The sequence below is a fragment of the Heterodontus francisci genome, chromosome 50, assembly GCF_036365525.1.
Source record: "Heterodontus francisci isolate sHetFra1 chromosome 50, sHetFra1.hap1, whole genome shotgun sequence".
NCBI classification, from domain to species: domain Eukaryota; kingdom Metazoa; phylum Chordata; class Chondrichthyes; order Heterodontiformes; family Heterodontidae; genus Heterodontus; species Heterodontus francisci.
Window position 1 is genome coordinate 6,935,501 of NC_090420.1, and position 15,039 is coordinate 6,950,539.

Sequence of the window (15,039 nt, forward strand, 5' to 3'; positions counted from 1 at the left end):
TCTGTCTGTTTTTGCTGCTCGTGACCATTAACGAGAACAGGCCACGAGTTCAATGTTTATCAGCAAACGGAAGATAATTGGAAAGAATTCTGTGTTACTCCAGACCAGTGACAAAGATACAATGGATGTTATTCAAAATAAATTCCCTTTGACATTTTATGTAAACTTGTTTGCATCTAAAAGTTGGGTTTTAAGTGTGACAAAAATGTGTCAAATTAATGACTGACCATGTGACAGCGCACATGGGGATTAAATCCACAGCCTTGTTGTTATCAACACTGCGTCCTAACCAACTGAACTAAGCGGCCAAGAGACAGAGCCAGGTATGGGTTTGAGCCGCACGCTGTGCGGTTTGTGTTTTATTTCTCACAATGGGTGACAGAGCGATTGTACAAACAATGGACACATCACATCCCTGAAACATTGTTCTGATATAAAACAGTGTGAAATAAGAACTGAGCATGGAAATGGAACGGAACCAGAAATCAGGACTTTAATCTATTAAAGTTGATCTTGAAATTCTCCCATGCACGAACATTCCAAGAGAACGAACTCTCTTCTGATATAAAATCCAGGAACTTCAGCTGCTGTAAAACGTAACTGAGCCTGACGTGATTTGAACATGCAACCTTCTGATTTGGAGTCAGACGCGCTACCGTTGCGCCACAAGCTCACAAAGGAAGCAAAGTCTTCCATTCCTGGCAGATTTACTTCCTGTTTAGATTCAGTGATTGAAATTAATTCAATCCTCATCTGACCTCCGCTCTGCAAAGGCCTGCCACCCGACCTGAACCCGACGGGACCCGACGACCTGTGTCGGGTCCGGGTCGTGTCGGGTCGCTCTTCCGGGTCTGGCTTTCGGGCTCGGGTCAGGTCGGGCCAGGTTCGGGTCGGGCTGGGCCCAGCTCGGGCTGAGTCCGTGTCGGACACACACAGTAAGTATTACATTTAACTCTGCTGGGAAGTTGAGTTTAATAATTGTCAAAAGTTGAAAAGCCAACCGAAGCTGGGAGTCCGGGTCATCAAGGAGGGAAACTCTGAGTCTGCTCAGTGAGCAAGTGAGCATCTCTATGAAGTCATTGCGCTCATGCTGCAGCTTCCTGTAGATTCGGAATCGGGAGGTAGATAAAGTGAACATTCCGGTGGTCGGGTAAGGCTCGGGTTAGTTTGGGCGTGGGAATAAATGGAGATACTCGGGCCGGGTCGGGCTCGGGTCCAATGTGGTTCTGTTGGGTTCGGGTCGGGTTTTTTTTCCTGACCTGAGCAGGCCTTTACCGCTCTGTCAGTTCAGTGCCTTATTTAAAATATTACTTGGAGTTCTGTTTTACAGGGTCTCGGCTGTTTAAGTGTTTCCCAGACCCACTACTCTGATTAATCAGACATTTTGCTGTTAACTGCTGCTGCTACAATTGAAATGTAAAAAAGAATTTCCAGTGACCTGCAACCAATGGACAAATACATTTCAGAAAGTTAAAGCTCATTCACCAATCCACAAATGTGTCTTTCTGCTTCTATTTATAAACAACTCCTTCTCTCCACTATGAGAACTATACAATCACTCCAGTTATTTGAAAGTTAGTATGAGATGTTCCAGTTCATCAATTTTAAAACTGCAGCAGGTATTTTCCAGAAAACTCTCTGTTGGAACCTCAGTCCCATTTAGATTGAAAGTGGACAATTAATGTATTCATTTGTTCATTGTGGACAGGTGTCTGACTTAGAATAAATCTCATTAACCTTCAATGAGGTGGCAGTATTTCTGTGCTCCCATTTTACACAGTCTGTCCTGTTCATGCACCATGTTTTTATTCTCCTCTCCCATTCTCCACAGGATACAGATTACAAACATCATCAATCCAGCTGTTGAAAAGCATTGGAAGAATCTGGTCACACAGGTATTGAAACATTCATTTCCTGCCATTTTACAAGTTGGTTGCTTTAAACACAGTACGATGTGCAATAATCTTGAAAAGAGATTCTCTTCAATATCCAATACAAACTGAATTACAAACCTGACAGACAAACACAGGAGAACAAGTGACTAGTGAACACAAACCTCGTGGTGCTCATTTTCAGATTTATTGCAGTCATCCGACAAAACAAATGAAAGAATATTCCAGTGAAATGATTTGGAAAGTAGGTGTGACTCGGATTGGATTGGTTGCCCACAAAGTACCCTGATTTTTACCTGGGTTGGATTATAGCCGGTACCAACCGGCTCAGGGCTGCTCGGGAAGGACTTTTCTGTTGACACAACAGCTCCACTATTCCAGGAAGACACCGGCAGCAGCAGGGGTCAACTTTCAGAGGGAGTTCAGACATTTTAAATGTTGTATTTTGTTTCTTAATTGTATGTAACATTTTAGCATGGCCACATCAGAGTTCTTAAATTTACATCTGACTTTTTATTAACAAGATTGAAGTGCTTTTAAAAGATCTCTAAATGTATATGACTTTTCATCAAAGATTTAGCTGGCTTCTTTGTAAAGACTCCTGAGCAAGATTGAAGTGACTTTTAAAAACTACATCTTATCCTTTAAAATCCTGCTTCCATGTAGATGACATTGGAAGATGACTTCAGAATAGCTTAGACTATCTTTCTAACAGGTACTACAACAGCTTAAGACCTGCTTTTCTGCAAAAGCTGGTGAATTACCTTCCGGGAGAGGAGCGGAGCGGAGCAGAACTATCTGGACCGATATGAGGAGAACGACGAGAGCGGAGCCTATAAATCCAATCCGAGGATCGAGGCCCAGTCTCTTACCTCCCAGGAGTGGAGTGGAGCTCTTCCAGTGTGCTGGAGTTTTGAAAAAAAAGAAGCCAACTGTGACGTCAGAGGAGAGCAGCAAGGTGATTGGTTGGTGAGTCACTGCTGTGAGTGTATTTAAATATCTTAAAGAAAAGGGCAAAGTTTTTCTGTTGAAAAAAACCTCTGCTGATAAGATGTGTACTACTAAAGTGTTTTTTTTATTCAGTGCAGCTTATGAAGGACTTTAGATTGTAATGGGTAGAACAAGGCCCCTAGTGTCGTTAGTATTTTTTAATTAAGGGAGTAACTAAATAATCTAAGGGTAAGTCATGGCAGAAGAGCTCAGCCCCGTGATATGCTCCTCCTGCGCAATGTGGGGATTCAGGAACCCTCCCAGTCTCCATGACGACCATGTGTGCAGGAAGTGTATCCAGCTGCAGCTACTGGCTACTCGCATTATGGAGCAGGAACTGCGGGTGGTTTCACTGTGGAGGTTCCCCGAAGCTGAGGGCGTCATGGATAGCATGTTTAGTGAGGTGGTCGCACCGCAGGTAATGGATGCACAGGCAGAAAATGGATGGGTGACCACCAGATGGAATAGTAGGAGCAGGCAGGTAGTGCAGGAGTCCCCTGTGGCCAGCCCCCTCTCAAACAGATACACCGCTTTGGTTACTGTTGGGGGGAAGACCTCCCTGGGGAAAATAGCAACAGCGCGGTCCGTGGCACCACGGAGGGCTCTGCTGCACAGCAGGGGAGGATAAGGGGAGGAAGAGCTATTGTGATAGGGGATTCTATCATAAGGGGTGCAGATAGGCGTTTCTGTGGCCGCAAACGAGACTCCAGGATGGTATGTTGCCTCCCTAATACTAGGGTCAAGGATGTTTCGGAGCAGCTGCCGGAAATTCTGAAAGGGGAGGGTGTGCAGCCAGAGATCGTGGTCCATATTGGTACGAACGACATAGGCAGGAAGAGAGATGAGGTTCTGCAAAGTGAATATAGGGAGTTAGGCAGAAGGTTAAAGAGCAGGACCTCTAGGGTTGTAATCTCAGGATTACTCCCTGTGACACGTGCTAGTGCGGGTAGGAATAGGAGGATTAGGCAAATGAATGCGTTGCTGAAGACTGGCGAAGGCGGGGGGGGCATCAGGTACTTGGATCATTGGGATCTCTTCTGGTGCAGAGGTGACCTGTACAAGAGGGACGGGTTGCATCTGAACTGGAAGGGGACCAATATCCTTGTAGGGAGATTTTGTAGTAATACACGGGAGGGTTTAAACTAGTCTTGCAGCGGGGGTGGGACCCAAAGTATTAGTCTCTCCAATGAGATAGTTGAGGCAAATGGAGAGGTTAAAGCAAGCAAGTCCAGTAGGCAGGCCAGGCAGGGGCAGGACAGGGAGCGTGTAAGGTCTGGTAGGCTAAACTGCATTTACTTTAATGCAAGTATCCTTACAGGTAAGGCAGATGAACTCAGAGCATGGATCGGTACATGGGATTGTGATATTGTAGCTATTACGGAAACGTGGTTGAGGGATGGGCAGGACTGGCAGCTCAATGTTCCGGGGTACCGATCCTTCTGGCGTGACAGAGGTGGAGGTAAGAGAGGAGGGGGAGTTGCACTATTGATTAGGGAGGACATCAGTACTTAGAGAGGATATCCCTGGGTGAATGTCCAGTGAGGCCATACTGGTAGAACTGAGAAATAATAAAAGGGTGATCCCTTTGATGGGATTATACTATAGGCCCCCCAATAGTCAGAGGGAAGTGGAGGAGCATATAAGTAGGGAAATCACAGATAGGTATAGGAATTATAGGGTTGTAATAATAGGTGATTTCAACTTCCCTAATATTGACTGGGACTGCCTTAGTGCTAAGGGATCAGATGGGGAAGAATTTGTTAAGTGAATTCAGGATAGTTTTCTGAAGCAGTACGTGGATGGCCCGACTAGAGAAGGGGCTACACTCGACCTCCTCTTAGGAAATGAGGATGGGCAGGTGGTTGATGTGTCAGTGGGGGAGCACTTTGGGACCAGTGACCATAACTCTATTAGCTTCAAGATAGTTATGAAAAAGAATAGGACTGGTCCTCAGGTTGAAGTCCTAAATTGGGGGAAGGCTAATTTCCATGGCATCAGACAGGAATTCTCAAAAGTTGAATGGGAGAGGCTGTTTACAGGTAAAGGGACGTCTGGCAAGTGGGAGGCTTTTAAAAGTGAGATACGAAGAGTTCAGGGCCAGCATGTTGGTGTTAGATGGAAGGGCAAGGCTGGCAAGTTCAGGGAACCTTGGTTGACGAGGGATATTGAGGGTCTGGTCAGGACAAAGAAGGAGGCATACGTCAAGTATAGGCAGCTGGGATCGAGCGAGTCCCTCGAGAAGTATAGGGGATGTAGGAGTACACTTAAGAAGGAAATTAGGAGGTCGAAAAGGGGCCATGAGATTTCCCTGGCAGATAAGATAAAGGAGAATCCTAAAAGATTCTATAAGTATATTAAGAGTAAAAGGGTAGCTAGGGAGAGAGTAGGTCCCCTTGAGGATCAGTGTGGCAATCTATGTGTGAAGCCACGCTAAATGGGCGAGGTCTTAAATGAATATTTCTCGTCTGTATTTACCGTGGAGAAGGTCATGGAAGCTAGTGAGTTCAAGGGAGGGAACAGCGATCTCCTGCAGCATATCAACATTACAAAGGAGGAGGTATTGGAGGTTTTGAAGCGCATTAAGGTGGATAAATCCCCAGGGCCTGATCAGATGTATCCTAGGATGCTATGGGAAGCAAGGGAGGAGATTGCTGGGGCTCTGGCAGAGATTTTAGTATCATCGTTAGCCACGGGTGAGGTACCCGAAGACTGGAGGATAGCTAATTTGTTAATTAATAAATTAAATAACAAATCATGTCGCCTCTTTCTCTTCTAAACTCTGGCGGAGACAAGCCTAGCTTGTCCAATCTTTCCTCGTAAGACAGCCCATCCATTTCATGTATTAGTCTAGTAAACTTTCTCTGTACTACCTCCAATGCATTTACATCCTTCCGCAAATAAGGAGACCAGTACTGTACTCAGTACTGCAGAAGAGGTCTCACCAATGTCCTGTATAGCTGAAGCATAACCTCCCTACTATTGTATTCAACTCCCATGGTGATAAATGATAACATTCTATTAGCTTTCCTAATTACGTGCTGGACCTGCATACTAACCTTTTGCAATTCATGCCCTCGGACACCCAGATCCCTCTGCATCTCAGATCTCTGCAATCTATCACCATTTAGATAATATGCTTTTTTATTCTTCCTGCCATAGTGGACAATTTCGCACTTTCCCACATTATACTCCATTTGCCAGGTCTTTGCCCAATCACTTAACCTATCTATATCCCTTTGTAGCCCCCTTATGTCCTCTTCACAACCTACTTTCCTACCTATCTTTGTGATCAGCAAATTTAGCAACAATACCTTCAGTCCCTTCATCTAAGTCATTTATATAAACTGTAAAACGTTGAGGCCCCAGCACAGATCCCTGTGGCACACCACTCGTTACTTCTTGCCAACCAGAAAATGACCCATTTATGCTGACTCTCTGTTTCCTGTCAGCTAGCCAATCTTCTATCCATGCCAATATGTTACACCCGACACCATGAGCTTTTATTTTCTGCCATAACCTTTCATATGGCACCTTATCCTTCTGGAAATCGAAATACAATACATCCACTGGTTCCCCTTTATCCACAGCACATGTAACTGCCTCAAAGAACTCCAATAAATTGGTTAAACATGATTTCCCTTTCAAAAAACCATGTTGACTCTGCCTGATTACCTTAATTTTTTCTAAATGCCCTGCTCTCACATCCCCTGTAATAGCTCCAAACATTTTCCCTAAGACAAATGTTAAGCTAACTGGCCTGTCGTTTCCTGCTTTCTGTCTCCCTCCCTTTTTGAATAAATGAGTTACATTCACTCTTTTCCAATCTAACGGAACCTTCCCGAATCTGGGGAATTTTGGAATATTAAAACCAGCGCATCAACTATCTCACTAGCCAATTCAGGACCTGGCGACTTGTCAACCCGCAGCTCCAACAATTTGTTTAGTACTACTTCCCTGGTGATTGTAATTTTCTTGAGTTCCTCCATCCCTTCAATTTCCTGACATACGGCTAATACTGAGATGTTATTTGTATCCTCAATAGTGAAGACCGATGCAAAGTATCTGTTCAATTCATCTGCCATCTCTTAATTAACCATTATTAATTCCCCAGACACACTTTCTATAGGACTAACAATCGCTTTGTTAACTCTTTTCTTTTTAAAATATCTATCGAAACTCTTACTGGTTGTCTTGAAATTTCTTGCGAGCTTACTCTCATCCTCTAATTTTACCTTCCTTATCAATCTGTTAGTAATTTTTTGCTGTTTTTCTTATATTCTGTCCAATCGTATGACCTGCCTCCCACCTTTGCACAATTATAGGCTTTTTCTTTAAGTTTGATAGTATCTTTAACTGTTTTCGTGAACCATGGATGGTGAGCCCCACCTTTGGAACTTTTCTTTCTCGTTGAAATGTATCTATTCTGTGTATTCTGAAATATCCCCGTAAATGTCTGCCACTGCATCTCTATTGACTTATCCCTTAACCTAAGTTGCCAGTTCACTTTAGCTAGCTCTGCTTTCATGACCTTATAATTGCCCTTATTTAAATTTAAAATACTTGTCTGGGACCCACTCCCCTCTCCCTCAAACTGAATGTAAAATTCAATCATATTATAATCGCTACTACCTCGGGGCACCTTAACTATGAGGTCATTAATTAATCCTATCTCGTTGCACAATGCCAGGTCTAGTATAGCCTGCTCTCTGGTTGGCTCCAGAATGTATTGTTGCAAGAAATTATCCCCAAAACATTCTATGTACTCCTCATCTCGGCTAACTCTGCCCATCTCAATTTTCCGGTCTATATGTAGATTAAAATCCCCCATAATTATCACAGTACCTTTCTGACAAGCTGCCATTATTTCTTCCTTTATATCCCATCCGACAGTGTGGTTAATGTTAGCTGTCCTGTACACCACTCCCACAAGAGACTTCTTGCCTTTATGATTTCTCATTTGTACCCAAACTGCTTCTGCATCCTGATCTCCTGAACTTAGGTCATCCCTCTCTATTGCGCTAATACCATCATTAATTAACAGAGGTACCCTGCCACCTTTTTCAAGCTTCCTGTCCTTCCTAAATGCCATGTAACCTCCAATATTCACATCCCAATCTCTGTTGCAGTGCACCCATGTCTCTGTAATGACTATCAGATCGTACTTATTTATTCTATTTGTGCTCTCAGTTCATCTGTTTTGTTTCGAATGCTCCATGCATTCAGATACAGAGCATTTAGTTTTGTCCTTTTATTATTTTTGTCACCTCTAGCCTTATCTGTCGATTTACTCTTAGATTTGTCTGCTCTGTCCCTTCCTGTCACAGTCTGTTTATCATTTCCCATATTTATACCTTTCTCTCTTGCCTTGTCTCTCCTCCTTGATTCACCATATCATCCCAAATTTGATCCCTTGCCCCCACTATTCAGTTTAAAACCGTCTCTACTTCCCTCGTTATGTGGCTCGCTAGACCACCGGCACCAGCACGGTTCAGGTGTGGACCATCCCAACGGTACAGCCACCTCTTTCCCCAGTACTGGTGCCAATGCCCCACGAACCAGAACCCACTACTACCACACCAGTCTTTCAGCCGCACATTACTTTCTCTAATCTTATTTGTCCTTTGCCAATTTGCACATGGCTCAGGTAATAATCCAGAGATGATTAACTTTGAGGTTCTGCTTCTTAATTTGGTGCCTAGTTCCTCATACTGACTTTGCAGAACCTCTATCCTTGTCCTGCCTATGTCGTTGGTACCGACATGGACCACGACGACTGGATCCTCCCCCTCCCATTGTATGTTTCGCTCCAGCCCTGAGCAGATGTCCTGAATCCTGGCACCGGCAGGCAACACAGCCGTCTGGACTCTTGCTCTTTGCTGCAGAGAACAGAGTCAATCCACCTTACTATACTGTCCCCTACTACCACTACATTCCTCTTTTCTCCCTCTTTGAGCCGCAAACACTTACTGCAGACGTGTTTGCCCTGGATCACACTGGCATCTAGGAGCTCTCACATGCTGCAGCTGTGACACATCACCTGTCCTGTCATCCTTAACGTGTTTCAATTAACTACTTAATTATTTTATTCAATTATTCATTTTATTGCATATTTTATTAAACTTACCACTAGTTTGCTACTATTTTAAATGTTAGGACTAAAATGGACCTCAATCACTTCCCAGATGCGCATCAAGCAGGTCGGTTCTTCCAAACCAATCAACTACCTGCTTGCCTGTGATATCACAGCTTACCAGATCCTCACCAAACAGCTCCTTCCACTGCACCGAAGAAAGAACCAAGTCCTGTAGACTCACCCCAGCGGCTCTCTGTTTCCCTGCTCTCACTCTCCATTGTGACGTCACTCCTCGATTTTTTTCCCCCCTGCTCTGCTCCTGCCGTGCTCCTCTCTCTCTCTGTCTTCGAGTCTGTGCTTTTGGCGCATTTTTTCATTTGTTGTTCCATTGCGCTCTTCTGTTTCTGGTCCAAAATCTGACTCTGGTGGGACTTGAACACACAACCTTTGAATACCTTCTTAGTCATCATTTAGAAGTCCAACACGCTATCCATTGCGCCACAGAGCCACACACATTTTTATCGACATCACTAAGGCCTTTGATCTTGTCAGCAGAGACGGCCTCTTCAAACTGCGATGGAACATAGGCTGCCCTCCTGAACTCTTGGGCATCATCTCTTCTTTCCACGAGAACATGCACAGTTCCATCAGTTACAATGGAGCAACATCAGACGCTTTCAAGATCAGCAGTGGGGTAAAGCAGGGCTGCACGCTGGCGCCAACTCTCTTAGGAACAGAGGAACATAGGAGTAAGCCATTCAGCCCGTCCAGCCTGCTCTGCCACTCAATTCGATCATGGCTGATCATCTACCTCAAAGCCCCTTTCCCGTGCTATCCCCATATCCCTTGATGTCATGAGTATCAAGATTTCTATCAATTTCTGTCTTGAACATGCTCAATGATTGAGCTGCCACAGCCCTCTGGGGCACAGTATTCCAATGATTCACCACCGTCTGAGTGAAGAAATTCCACCCATCTCAGTTTTAAATGGCCTACTCATTATTCTGATACGATGTCCTTTGGTTTTAGACTCACCAACCAGGGCAAACATCCTGTCTACATCCACACTGTCACGCCCTGTAAGAATTTTGTCAGTTTCAATCAGATCACCACTCATTCTTCGAAACTTTAAGGAATACAGGCCCAGTTTCCTCAGAAGACAATCCAACCATCCCAGGGATTAGTCTGGTGACATAAAAACAAGAAATGCTGGAACCACTCAGCAGGTCTGGCAGCATCTGTGAAAAGAGAAGCAGAGTTAACATTTCAGGTCAGTGACCCTTCTTCGGAACTGACATATATTAGAAAAGTCACAGGTTATAAGCAAGTGAGGTGGGGGTGGGGCAAGAGATAACAAAGGAGAAGGTGTAGATTGGACAAGGCCACATAGCTGACCAAAAGGTCATGCAGCAAAGGCAAACAATATGTTAATGGTGTGTTGAAAGTCAAAGCATTAGTACAGATTAGGTGTTAACGGACTTTATATTGAACAGCAGCAAGTACAAACCTGAAAAAACAGTAGGTAAGCAAACTGAACAAACTGAGATGAAATGAAATAAATGCAAAAAAAAGATTAGTCTGTTGACCCTCTGTTTCACCCCCTCTATGGCAAGTGTATCTTCCATAAGATGAGGAGACTAAACTGTACACAATACTCCAGTGCGGATTCACCAAGGCTCTATACAATTGCAGCAAGACATCTTTACTCCTGTACTCATGACCCCTCGTGTGGGTACAACATACCATTTGCCTTCCTAATTGATTGCTGCACCTGCACAAGAGCTTTTAGTGTCTCAGGAACAAGGACACCCTGGTCCATTTGGACATCAACACTTCCCAACTTCTCACCATTTAAGAAATACTCTGTCTTTCTGTTTATTCCACCAAAGTGGATAACTTCACACTTATTCACATTATATTCCATGTTCTTGCCCATTCACTGAGCCGCTCCAGGTCCCCTGGAAGCCTCTCTGCATCCTCCTCACAACTCACACTTCACCGAGCTTTGTGTCATCTGCAAACGTGGAAATATTACATTTAATCCCCACATCCAAATCATTTATATAGGTTGTTAACAGCTGTGGCTCCAACACTGATCCTTGCAGTACCCCAATAGTAACAGCCTGCCATCCTGAGAAGGACCCGTTATTCCTGCTCTCTGTTTTCGGTCTGTTAACCAATTCTCAATCCATATCAGTATATAATCACCAAGCCTATGTGCTCTAATATTGTTTACTCACCTCCTGTGTGGGACCTTACCAAAGGAAAATACAAATACCACACATCCACTGGTTCTCCTTTATCTGTTCTATAGGTAACATCCTCAAAAAACTCAACAGGTTTTTCAAACCTGTTTTCCTTTTCATAAATCTATGTTGACTCTGCCCAATCATATCATCATTTTCGAACTGTCTGGTTATCACATCATTTATAATTGGCATATTCTTCTCCATGCTGCTATTGTACGCTTTCAGTGACTCAGATGGGGGTGTTCACCTGCACATCAGAGCTGACGACAAGCTGTTCAACTTGGCAAGACTGTGCGCCAAGACCAAAGGGGGTAAATTCCTAGTCTGTGAGTTGCTGTTTGCTGATGATGCTGTGCTGACATCCCATAATGAAGTTCAGTCACAGCAGCTTGTAGATCGGTTCTCCCTGGCCTGCCAAGAGTTTGGACAGACGATCAGCATCAGGAAGATGAAAGTTATGGGCCAGGGCGGAGAGACTCCACTTTCCATCAACATCGACAACCTCACTTTGGAGGTTGTCAACAGCTTCACATACCTTCAATCAACAATCACCAGCAATCTGTCCCTTGATACTGAAATCAGCACCAGGATTGCCAATGCTGCAGCTGTCATGTCAAAGTTGAGAAGACAAGTGTGAACCGACAGCAAACTGACCGAAAATACAAAGCTCCACGTGTACCAGGCTTGTGTTCTCAGCACCCTCCTTTATAGTAGAGAAGCATCAACAACTTATACAAGCCAAAAAAAGCGGCTGAACAGCTGCCACCTCCACTGCCTCAGATGGATACTGGGCATCTCCTGGCAGGACAGAGTGCCGAATGCGGAAGTACACCAGCGTGCAGGGATCCGCAGCATGTTTGCCCTCTTGAGTCAGCGTTGACTCTGTTGACTGGGCCAAATGGATGACGGTCACATTGCCAAATACATGCTCTATGCTGAGCTTGCTATCAGCACGAGACCAACAGGTCAGGGCAAAAAATCAAGTCCTTTGGAGAGGTTTGAGTTAATTCAGGAGAGTGGGCATGGATTTATAAATGGGAGTTCATGCTTGACGAATCTAACTGCATTTGTTGATAAACTATCTGAGAATGTTGATGAAGGGAATGCAGTGGATGTTGTTTATATGGATGTTACGAAAGCATTTTATAAATTACCACATAAAAGGGTGGTTAACAAAATTGAGGTTCATGGATTAGGAGGGTCAGCGTCCATTTGGATAGTAAATTGTTTTAAAGACTGAAAACAGCGAGTCATATTAAATGGTTCTTGGTCAGACTGGAGGATAGTCGACAGTGGTGTTCCCCAAGGGTCAGTGCGAGAACCACTGCTTTTTTTGCTAAAGGTAAGTGACTTGGATCTTGGAATACAGAGTAGAATCTCAAAATATGCCGATGACATAAAACTTGGAGGAGTGGCAAACAGTGAGGATGATATGAACTGCCTGCAACAGGACAGTGATGGGCTAGCAGAATGGGCAGACAGGTGGCAGATGGAATTTAATAGTGACAAGTGTGAGGTGATGTATTTTGGCAGAAGAAATAGGGAGAGGCTATATATACTTAATGGCACAGTGCTAAAGAGTGTGCTGGAATAGAGGGACTTGGGGTTCATGTGCATCAATCTTTGAAGGTGGCAAGACATATTGCGAGAGTGGTTCGCAAAGCATATGGGATCTTGGGCTTTAGAAATAGAGGCATTGAGTACAAAAGCAGGGAAGTTATGCTGAACCATTATAAAACTCTGGTTAGGCCCCAATTGGAGTGTTGCTTCCAGTTCTGCTCAGCAGACTTTAGAAAGAATGTGAGGGTTGTTGAGAGGACGCAGAGGTGATTTACCAGAATGGTTCCAGGGATGGGGGATTTTAGTTACAAGGTTAGGTTGGAAAAGCTAGGATTATTCTGCTTATATCAAAGGAGATTGAGTGGAGAATTGATAGAGGTGTATAACACCTCTAGAGAACAGGCCATCCTGGACTGGGTATTGTGTAATGAGAAAGGATTAGTTAACAATCTTGTTGTGTGGGGTCCCTTGGGGAAGTGCGCCCATAATATGATAAAATTCTTCATTAAGATGGAGAGTGACAGAGTTGATTCCGAGACTCGGATCCTGTATCTAAACAAAGGAAACTATGAAGGTATGAGGCGGGAGTTGGCTTTGATAGATTGGGGAACGTTACTTAAAGGGTTGACAGTGGATAGGCAACGGCTAGCATTTAAAGAGCACATGGATGAATTACAACAATTGTTCATTCCTGTCTGTGCAAAAGTAAAACAGGAAGGGTGGCTCAACTGTGGCTTACAAAAGAAATTAAGGAAAGTATTAGATCCAAGGAGGAGAAATATAAAATGGCCAGAACAAGCAGCAAACCTGAAGATTGTGAGAAGTTTGGAATTTAGCAGAGGAGGACTAAAGAATTGATTAAGAAGGGGGAAATAGAGTATGTGAGTAAGCTAGCAGAGAACATAAAAACTGACTGTAAAAGCTTCTATAGATATGTGTAGAGAAGAAGATTAGTGAAGACAAATGTGGGCCCCTGACAGTCAGAAACGGGGGAATTTATAATGGGGAACAAAGAAATGGCAGACCAATTAAATACATACTTTGGATCTGTCTTCACAAAGGAGGATACAAATTATCTCCCAGAAATGTTGGGGAACATAGGTACCAGTGAGAAGGAGGAACTGTATGAAATCAGTATTAGTAGAGAATGTTTGGGAAATTGATGGGATTGAAGGCCGATAAATCCCCAGGGCCTGATAATCTACATCCCAGAGTACTGAAGGAAGTGGTCCTTGAAATAGCAGATGCATTTCTGGTCTTTTTTCAAAATTCTATCGACTCTGGAACAGTTCCAATGGAATGGACGGTAGTTAATGTAACTCCGCTATTTAAAAAAAGAGGCAGAAAGAAAACAGCGAATTATATACCGGTTAGCCTGACATCAGTCGTGGGGAAAATGCTGGAGTCCATTATAAAAGATGTAATAGCAGAGTGCAATAATAACTCGTCTCCACTCCTAGTATTTCTAAATCCCACACATTCACTATAATGTGAACAATTGTTTCCTGTTGTGTCTCTCTCAGATTTGTAAACTTCACTGTATTGGAGTGAGGTGACATCTACTGGCGGGAAGCAAGAACTGCAATCAAGCAGCAGAAATTCCACAGTCTGTCAGGGTTAAAGAAACATTGCAATGTGAGGAGACAGCGAACTGGTTTGATTGGGTAAATGGAGACATGATTCCACTTGTGATGGTGTCTGAAGCAAAGGCCAGAAATACAAAATTGTCATTAATAAAAGAAATGAGCAATTCATGAAAAATGTAGTAACGTAGTGAATGGTTAGAATGTGGATAGAATAGAAAGTGAGATTGGATGGACAGAAGCAGTCTGAAAGGATGCCTGAAACAAAAGGTGAGTGCCCTGAAACGTTAACTGTGTTTCTCACAGCACAGATGCTTACAGAGCTGCTGAACATTTCCAGCACTTTCTGTTTTTATTTCAGCTTTTGCAGGATGTTGCTTTGATCTGAAAAAAATGGATGATTGGCTGGGGGGTGCCAGTGAAATTCCACAGCAGCTAATAAAGCCTGACTTGTCAGTGGCACGTTGGTCTAGGGGTATGATTCTCGCGTAGGGCGTATGGTTAATTAATATGCGAGAGATCTGGGGTTCAAGTCCCGGACGAGCCCTGGTCTGCTGGCATTTTTTTAGATTAAGGTTATCTATTGGTTTCAGCCTTGCAGAAGGTGGAATTGACTTCCATACGGAGCTGGCTTGAGGACCAGACAACTGGATTCAAAGAGCTTGTCGACAAAATTGCAATTAACTAAATGT

The 15,039-nt window shown here is 43.7% G+C and overlaps 2 non-coding genes across 2 annotated transcripts; both read right to left on the reverse strand.

Moving 5' to 3' along the window:
- Positions 1–601: 601 nt before the first annotated feature.
- Positions 602–673, reverse strand: trnaw-cca (transfer RNA tryptophan (anticodon CCA)). The gene has a single exon. It is a non-coding gene; the product is annotated as a tRNA-Trp (tRNA).
- Positions 674–9,372: 8,699 nt separating this feature from the next.
- trnar-ucu (transfer RNA arginine (anticodon UCU)) lies at positions 9,373–9,463 on the reverse strand. The gene is given in 2 exon segments: positions 9,373–9,408; positions 9,427–9,463. It is a non-coding gene; the product is annotated as a tRNA-Arg (tRNA).
- Between the last annotated feature and the right edge of the window lie 5,576 nt (positions 9,464–15,039).